Here is an 8,810-nt window from a genome sequence, read left to right on the forward strand (position 1 = left end):
AGCGCGCGTGTGTGTGTCCGCACTAGACAGGCTAAGAAACATCCGTGACAAATGAACCGTGAGTTACGTTTCAACATGCTTATGCTTGTGGACTTCTTGATCACAAACACCAGTAGATCACAATTACGAGCTTCGTTTTCCCCAAATCTCGTGATGTTTTCCTCCACGCCGTTGTGCCAGGGAGGTGTCTCAAAAGGAAAGGTGACACTCGAGGGCCTTTGAGCTGTGCAAATGTAATTAGCCCTCAAGCAGGGTGTGCACATTGTAGGCTGAAATAAATACATGCATGTGTCCAAATACTGCTGGAAAGAGCTGCAGTGAACCGAGATGACATTGCTTTGCGTCAACGCTGTTTGAAGAAATCCCATCTGAAAAGCAAAAAGAGATCTGACCTGGCAAGATGTGATATGACTCTTTTCAAACGTGTTTTCATAAGCTAATGTGGCACTTCATTTTAAGGCTGTGTTTGGCAAAAATAAATATTTTTATCACTTCATCTCTTCTCAATGCCCTTGATTTATCACTGAGTCTGTTTTAATAAAAAATTTATCGTTTAAGTCGTTTACGTCAAACCCAGAAAATTTCAGAAAAACTGAAAACAAACATTTACACAGTTGTGAGGATCTGATAAACCTAATATGGATTTTTGACAATTGACCTCGAGCTCTGCTTAACTCGATACATCAAATAATCACAATACACATTTGTAAAATATTTTATTAGTATACTTCTCGTCAAAATGTACAATTTAAATGGAGACAGACTTTTTTCTCCATACGAATTACACCCTCACATTGACTTGTCCACTTCTATCAGATTGGGAGCTGTTGTTATGCACTGCGGGCGGCTGCAGCTCTGCTTCCTTGTGGCTTTGAGTCTAACCAAGGTGGACTGAGAGAAAAATTTTAATCCCAGGGCTGCGGTTTCACTCAGGAGGCCACGATCCGGAAAAACGAAAATTCCCTTACTGTGTGACTTTAAATAGACTTCTCATATTGTTCGTCTAAATATACAGGATGAAGTGCAGACGTTAAGATCCAGCGTACTCGATCCGGCATTGTTATTAATAGGGGCTGACATTTTCACAGTTCACGGCTCAATCATTCTGTGCAAGCCTTGGTGAGCCTGCACATTTGTATTACGATGCATAAAAGCTCACTCAAGTGTCCACATTTGTTCATAACTGCAGTTTGAAATACAGATAAAAGCTAGAGATAACTGTCTGCAGGGAGAAAGCACAATGAGGTTTCTATACAATTACTCGTGCTAAAACTGAGGCCTAATAGAAGTGATAATTTATAATGTTCAATTGTTATCAGCATGATGAAAGGATGTATGTTCCTTGTACATGGAGTTCCAATGGAGGGTACCAATTGAACTCTTAACTGATTTTGATTTGAGAGGGTCAAGAACAACCACAACTGCCACAACAAACATCGCGCAGAGAGAGAGAAACAGACAATGCATTTGTATTTCTGTGTCTCAAAAAGCTCTCCAATTTCCTCAAACTCAATGTGTCTTTTGGTCCTAAACCCATTGTTTGCTATTGCAGATTCAAATCATTAAAAACAGCTCACAACTATACGGTGGAAATTATTTAAAAAATTACTTATTTGTTTGTTAAAATTGCTTGACATTGCATCTGTTTTTTAGCCGACGTTGCTCAAAATGGAGGAAATTGAGTATCGTAAGGGTTTATACCATGGACAGTATATAAGTAATGGACATAGTCACATTGACAACAGCCATTGTCCTGTGGAGTATAGCTGGGAAGCCTCGAGTTCAGCAGCTTAGTTCTTTTGGATCCATGCAGAAGTATAGAGCGGTGACTGGAAGACAGAATAACATTGTTCTTAGATCTTACTTCTTACTTTCACGAACTGAAAACACTTTGAATGATGCTCTATCAGGTCTTTTACACTCCTGGGACCATCATTTCCTGAATGAACATCTTGCTGTATTTAATAAGGGTTCAAACTAGCCCTTCAGACTGTGAACTCAACCTCAAATGAAACATGTCTACTTGGGTAGTAATTAAGTATTCCGAGTATGTGAAGTATGTTAAGTATGTAAAGTGAATATGTTCTAATACAGTCAACCCTGCTGGTTTCACTTTTAAGACCTTGATGTTGCCTCTTGGTTAATGCACATTTGTGCTTTAATGAGTATTCCCTCACCATGTTAGTCCTCATGCAACATGGCCAGAAATAGTTTAGACAACCATGATGGCACATAAGCCAATGGCCGAGGAATTAGTTGCATCCGGCCTTTGTTACACAGAGTAGTAGTTTTCCAAGATCACTCCACTGTTGAAAATGGAACACTTCCAGCGCCGTCCTTCAAATCTGCGCTTTCACCCAGACAAGAAAAATACGCCGAGGAGGTTTTAAGATCCATGCTTGACGATTTTGTTGAAGGGGCTGTTGACCGTAGCAGCTGAGCTGCCACTAGTGGTGTAACGCTGCCTGGCCCTGGTGAGCACTGGGCTGGAGTGCAAGCGATGGCGCTCTTCCATGATGTGACCATTAAAGACTCATTAGTCCCTGTCATAGCCCTGATGATCGGCACTCTGAAAAGAGTCATCCAAGGAATAGGTCAGCATATGGATCTTAATTTGATCTCAACAACCTGTCGCTGATTTGCAGCATTTGGCATATTTTTAGATCTAATTTAACGGTGATTGAGTGCCGTGGAGACACCATTGGTATTAACCACCGGGTTGTCTCGCTCCTCCACATGAAATCATTTCATTTTATTTCATTTTATTTGCACTCAACAGCTGCATGTATGTCTGTTCAGGGAGATGGATCCTTCTGTTACTCTTATCCAAACATGAGGGTCTAAGCACAGAGAGTTTTGTGTGCTGCACGTAATACGAAGGCTCTTCAGTCTTGACAGAAATGTTGAGCTGATACTGGTGTTAGATGAAAATGCAAATGAACATTGGAGTCATCAAAATACATTTTCTTCTATCCATGATCTATCAAAAATCGTGTGCCAATCCATCTTGACCTCTTTATTTCAAGACATTTCTCACAATGAGTGAAAACTTTTACATGCTAGTTAGGCTTGAGCTTAAGAAGGACGTATATTCTTTTTGGTGGAATAAAAGAATATCGTACATTTTAAAATCCTCAACAGCTCCAGCCGTTGACTCACATATTAAAGCAAAGGAGAGACTAAAGCTTACCAGTGTTCTTGTACCCACCTGTGGATGAACAAAAACATTTTGGAGTAGGTACGATTATTCTCCGTGTGGGCCTTAATTTCATTGTGCTTCAGTGGCTCCGGCCTGTCTGCTCGGCCAGTGAACAAACATTTTTTTGATGTTTGCTGAACAACTTGTTATTTCGACGAGTGCAGAGTGTTTCCTCTCTTGAGCTCTGCCCTCCTGCCTGCCTGCCGCTTCTTCTCTTCTCTGTGTTCTGTTTCTCACACAATTTGCAACCTAAGAGGTGTAAAATATTCTCATTTCAATTGACCCCCTAATAGTGGTGCTCGAGGAAAGTCGGGGCAACATCAAAGTCAGTGAGATTCATCCTCTGGGGACCACGATGAAGAGAAGAGGCAGCTACACGTTGTTAACGCCACGGAAAGTCTGACATTAGACCTGGTTAGATCAACCGTGCATGTCCTCTGCTTTAGCCGGCGAGCAAGGAGAAGCCACGGTGAGGAATGGGTGTGTGAAACAAGAGAAGATGCTTGGAGGAGAAAGAGACAGATTATGTAACGGAGGGACTTGTTTACATGTCCTCTCTAAGTTCACGTTAGCTGAATGGAGACACCCTGCCGTAGCCGCTGTTCTTGGCTCTGCCACATTGCATTAATATCTCTATTCATTGTGACTGGTAATTGGCCTACTTTGAGGCGAGCGCTTGTGTCCCATCTAGAATTGTACAGTAAAGAAAATGGATGGAAACTCGGTCTGGAGATTCCAGATTGGAAATTGAAAACAGAAATATAGAATTAAAAAAAATGTCAGGAGACGCATTGACAAGAAACTTTCAATTAGCAGATTTTGCTTGGTTTTATTCATCTTCTTTCATCACATTATTGTATTACTGCATGTGTCTGAATATATGTGAGTGGTCTTGTATGTATTTTATTTTGAATATAATGGTCTTTCTAACTACTCATTCTTCCTCCCCAAATTGGCGCTAATTGAATAATGTCTGATTAATCTTGTAGAATTTGAACTACCCCACCTTGTATTGGGTAAGACCTCAGAAACGCTGACAAAAGCAACAAGGAAGAAAGTCGTGTGGCTTTGCAGGGGAAGGTTTGGAAGATTCATATTGCATCCACGTAATGTCCAGCAGGTCAACGTCAACCCTCCAACAAGGCTTTGCATAACATTTATGCCTTCACGGTTTTTGGCACGCAACTTACTAAATGTGTTTCAGTGACTGTAGTGTAAAGTCTACAGAGGGACTGAAGCACATTCTCTCATCACAAACATTGTCATGCATATCAAGATTGTTTTTTGTTTGCAGCAAACACAGTGAAGCAAACTGTGACATGTGTGAAATCAAATTACAGACTTGCAATGGATGCACCCTGTGTAACCCGGGGATGTTGGAGGAAGCGTCTGCCAGGTGATGACCCTGTGGGCAGCAAATCACAATCATACTGGGCGGCTGCCAGGAGCAGAGACTGTGCCATCGCACGGCCCACCAGCACTCCAAGAGCAGCTCATGGTCACTCATCACAGACGCTCTCCACGCGTCTCCCCCTCTCCCTCTCCCTCTCTCCCCTTCTCCCCCTCTCCCCTTCTCCCCCTCTCCCCCTCTCACTCTCCCCCCCTTCTTCTCTCTCCCTCTCTCTGTGCACTCGGGTCAGTAGGAAGAGAATGCAATGCACATTGTTGGCCACTTCGCTGTATAATTCATGTCCTGGTCCTAAAATAGAGTACTCAAACTGTACTGTTTCCACAGGAGCTACAAAAAATAGAATCCTGCACGTGGAATGAAAAGCAAGGTTGTTCCAAATAAAAGGGGATTATCTTTGTGTTTACATTCTATGTATTTTCTGCTATGCATTGTGTCTAATGTAATGCTGATATGTTTTACATAACACATCTGTAGCACATCTGTCTGCCCTGGTATCGTGCAGAGGTTCTTTTTCTCCATTTCAAGGGGTTTTGTTGGGAGAGCTTCACTGAAGCGAGAGATGTTGTCACATGCTGTGCGGATTGTAAAAAAACATGAAAGAAAATGTGTAAGTTGCAATATTGGGTTGAATGAATAAATGTGGTTTAGGACATGTCATACGCAGTGAGCTTCGTTTCCATCTGAAATGTCTCTGGGGTTGTCATGGCGCAGGGGTTAGAGAAGGTGTGCAGGGAAGCACAAGGTTGGTGGTTCGATTCCAGGCTGCCCCATGTTCCATGTCGAAGTGTCCCTGAGCAAGACACCTAACCCCTAATTGCTCCCTGGGCAAAAATGTGAAAAAGCCATGGGTATTAAAGTGTAATGTAAGTCGCTCCGTCTGCTAAATGACTTGTAATGTAATGTAATGTGCACGACAAGACAAAATAACTGATGTTGTGGTAAACTCTCAATGGAAGGCAGACAGGAAATCTACTGTATGTAAGCCAAGACTTCCTATATATGGGACCAAATCTCAGCGTACCCTGGGGAACACATCTCTATGCGGTTACACACCACGTCCACAGACCGTTCCGATAACAAGACAAAAAGGAGGCTATTTGTCCCGTAACTTGCCGTAACACTTAATTTGACGGCTAGATGTCTCTGTAGAATAGTAGTATTACGCAGCCAGTGTCTGGTGGGACTGGTTTCTCCTGCTCTCCCACTCATGAGCTGTGAGTGGGAGGCCCGCTAACCAGTCATGACAGAGGAGAATCAGACTTAAGATGACGCCCGCCACACTGGAGACCGTCATCGCGCCATGTCGCCTCCACCGCGTTCATTTGTTGGCGGTAAAGAAATATCCACAGCCTCCAACTACAGGTTGTTATTTATTCATGAAAATCAACATGTATGCATTCGCTTCATCAGTTTAAGGGGTGCTAAAACTAACCAAGAGCTCACAAAAGTGCTGTCAAGTGTCACTTTGATGCCACCTAAGGGTAAGAATAAACCACAATGTGGGGCGGGAACTTTCACTCTTGACTCTGCATGCCACTTGCCCAGAGGTCTTCCCATCATGCTCTGGGCAGGAGGTATCGAAGCATCCCAGACAGGTGTCATTCAACAGCACAGTCTGGGATTAATCGTGGGGAGAGGAAAATCTTTTTTCTTGTGCTTTATCATTCTCATGGATCTATTATTTTCTGTCGAACAACAGCACATATCCCTATGATTTCTATTTTTTGTATTCATTTCTACAGATAATTCAGATTGCTTGGCACACACACATAGTCTGCAACTGCCACAACAGCTAACTGGTTTGTTCTGACATGACAATGAGCATGAGTGAGCCTGGAAACAACTCAGAGAGCGTTTTCTAAAACAGGAAGGAGTAATTAGTAGATGTCATTTGAGAGGAGTGTGGCGAATTAGAAGCCCGGTGGATCATGTCATTAGGACGGCAGCCTCCCCATGCGCGGCTCAGGGAAGGACAAGAATACCACGACGGCTTCCTTTGCTGAACACTACGAGCTGTAACAGAAAACACCATTTGACACACACACACACACACACAAACACTGACACAACTGCTTGGTGGACGAATACAGACACAGATCACAATGTCAACCGAGGCTGGCAGAGATGCGTGACAGTTTCGCATCTCTGATCAGATGTGAAAAACAACATGTCGGTACAAAAGGACTTTTTTAAGGAAGAGTTGGTTTTCGAAATGAGATATCAATTTCAATTCAGATGACATTTCATGTAATATTTGGCACTATGTAACAATCCAACCTTTTCAGGTGTTTACTAGAAAAACATATTGGAAATGTTGATTTCAACATCCCATCTTTTTTTATGGGGTAAATTAGTGCTGAAAAGACTAGTAAATTATTTAGTATTATTGCAGTAATAGTCAATCTACTGAAAATGTATGTTAACAATCAAAGTTATGTATAAGGAAAAACAATGGATGGACTGAAAATCTCCACGAGACACAGAAGCTGTGTTTTGTTGCACCTTCGCTCACAGACAAAAATAACGACAGTCTTTATCAGCCTCTTATATGTAACACAAGCAAATTTATTCAAAACTTGGCAGCAGTAATTCCTCAACATACGTTCAATATTGCATCAGTTCATGACTAAACAAACAATGTATCATCTCCGCCAGGGCTCCGCTGACCTCCTGTACTATTTTTTATTTTAAATATTTGGTCAACAGCTATCGTCAGTGACTAATTTAATTTAATTTAATTTAAGATAATAGGGGCTTGTTCAGGGAGACAGTGGCGAGCCTGCGAGGGTTTTATCGCAGAATAGATCAGACAGAGCAAACAACAGTGACGATGGAGTAATAAATAAATCTCTCTGAGAAGTAGGCAGAGTTCTGAGAGCAGCACATTAGAGCCTCATGCCTTTTATTAAACAAATTGGGTGTTCAAGGAAGCATATTGGCTGTTTGCTCAAGCATGTTTTATAGTGCGGCTGTGTAACCATCGAGACACACAACTGTGCCAGTTCAAAGATGACATCATGGTCCAGTTCAAACAAGCTCACGCTGTGAATTCATCTCTTTTTACTTACCGTTTGTAACTAATTGAGCCATCAAACGCTGTCCCTTTGCAAACATTGGATACAGTGTGGAGCAACGGTTAAAATATATTAAAGAAATAAGATATTAAAACAAGACAACCAATCAAAATTAGTTTCTATAATCTTAAAGTGTGATTCTGTATTCTATTGAAAAGAAACCTTGTGTAACTTTACATGAGACAGTAAAGGACAATCTTAAACAGTCAGACCATGTTTTAACCTACAAACATTGAAACTAATCTTTTATTCCTGGAGGATATTAACATGAGTTCAAGAATTGTCTTTAAAGAAGCCCATTTTGACATTGACTTGTGTGTTTATACTCACCGATGGACGAAGACCATGAAAAGCGTCTGAAAGCCTCGACTGAGCCAGTAAGTGGACGACATACTCAATGATGAAATGTTTTTACTGAGATGCACTACAGTGTGGCTCAACTGCACCAAAAAACGAGTCCTCTAGGTGATGGAGCAGTTTTATTGTCTTATGTAACCAACTCAGATTACCAACGCTGATGAATTACTTTGTTGGGAAGAATAAGCTAAATGGAAAATCAGTGTACTTTTTATATGAGCCTGTCAAATGTCTGACTTCAGTCAAAGAGGGAAATTATCTCTTGAATATCCGCCATTCTCAATAATTGTCCTGCATACCCGGTGCTTAATGCGGAGGCTTGCGGGGGGGACTCAACTTTGGCGGCATCTTGTTGAAGATGTTGTCCCTGTCCAAGGTCCTGAAATCTGCTTTCCGAAGCACGCGTCACGTGACTTCGCCGAGCACTGCCTCGCTCAGCACCGAGCCTCTTGTTTTCTGGAGATTTCAAAAACAGGACGAGCCCCAAATCCCATCCCCTCTTATCTTGCGTGGTTTTGACTGTTTGTTTTTTCCACCACCATCACCCTCCCTCCCCCCCACCCCCAAACACACACCCAAGCCCCTCTCTCCCTCCCCCCCTTTCTGTCTATCTGTTGGTAAATGTGGACCTTCAAAGCGCTCGGAGTATGACAAAAGATTTCAGGATGCTGGATTTGCGCTGTCTTTTCGCTTAAATACCAACGTGGTGAATGCGTCGGACGGGGAGGACAAGCCTGCTGCTAGTGCTCCGCGTTTCACAAAGTTAACA

Source organism: Gasterosteus aculeatus, chromosome Y (assembly GCF_964276395.1).
Source record: "Gasterosteus aculeatus chromosome Y, fGasAcu3.hap1.1, whole genome shotgun sequence".
In the NCBI taxonomy this organism is placed as follows: Eukaryota; Metazoa; Chordata; class Actinopteri; order Perciformes; family Gasterosteidae; genus Gasterosteus; species Gasterosteus aculeatus.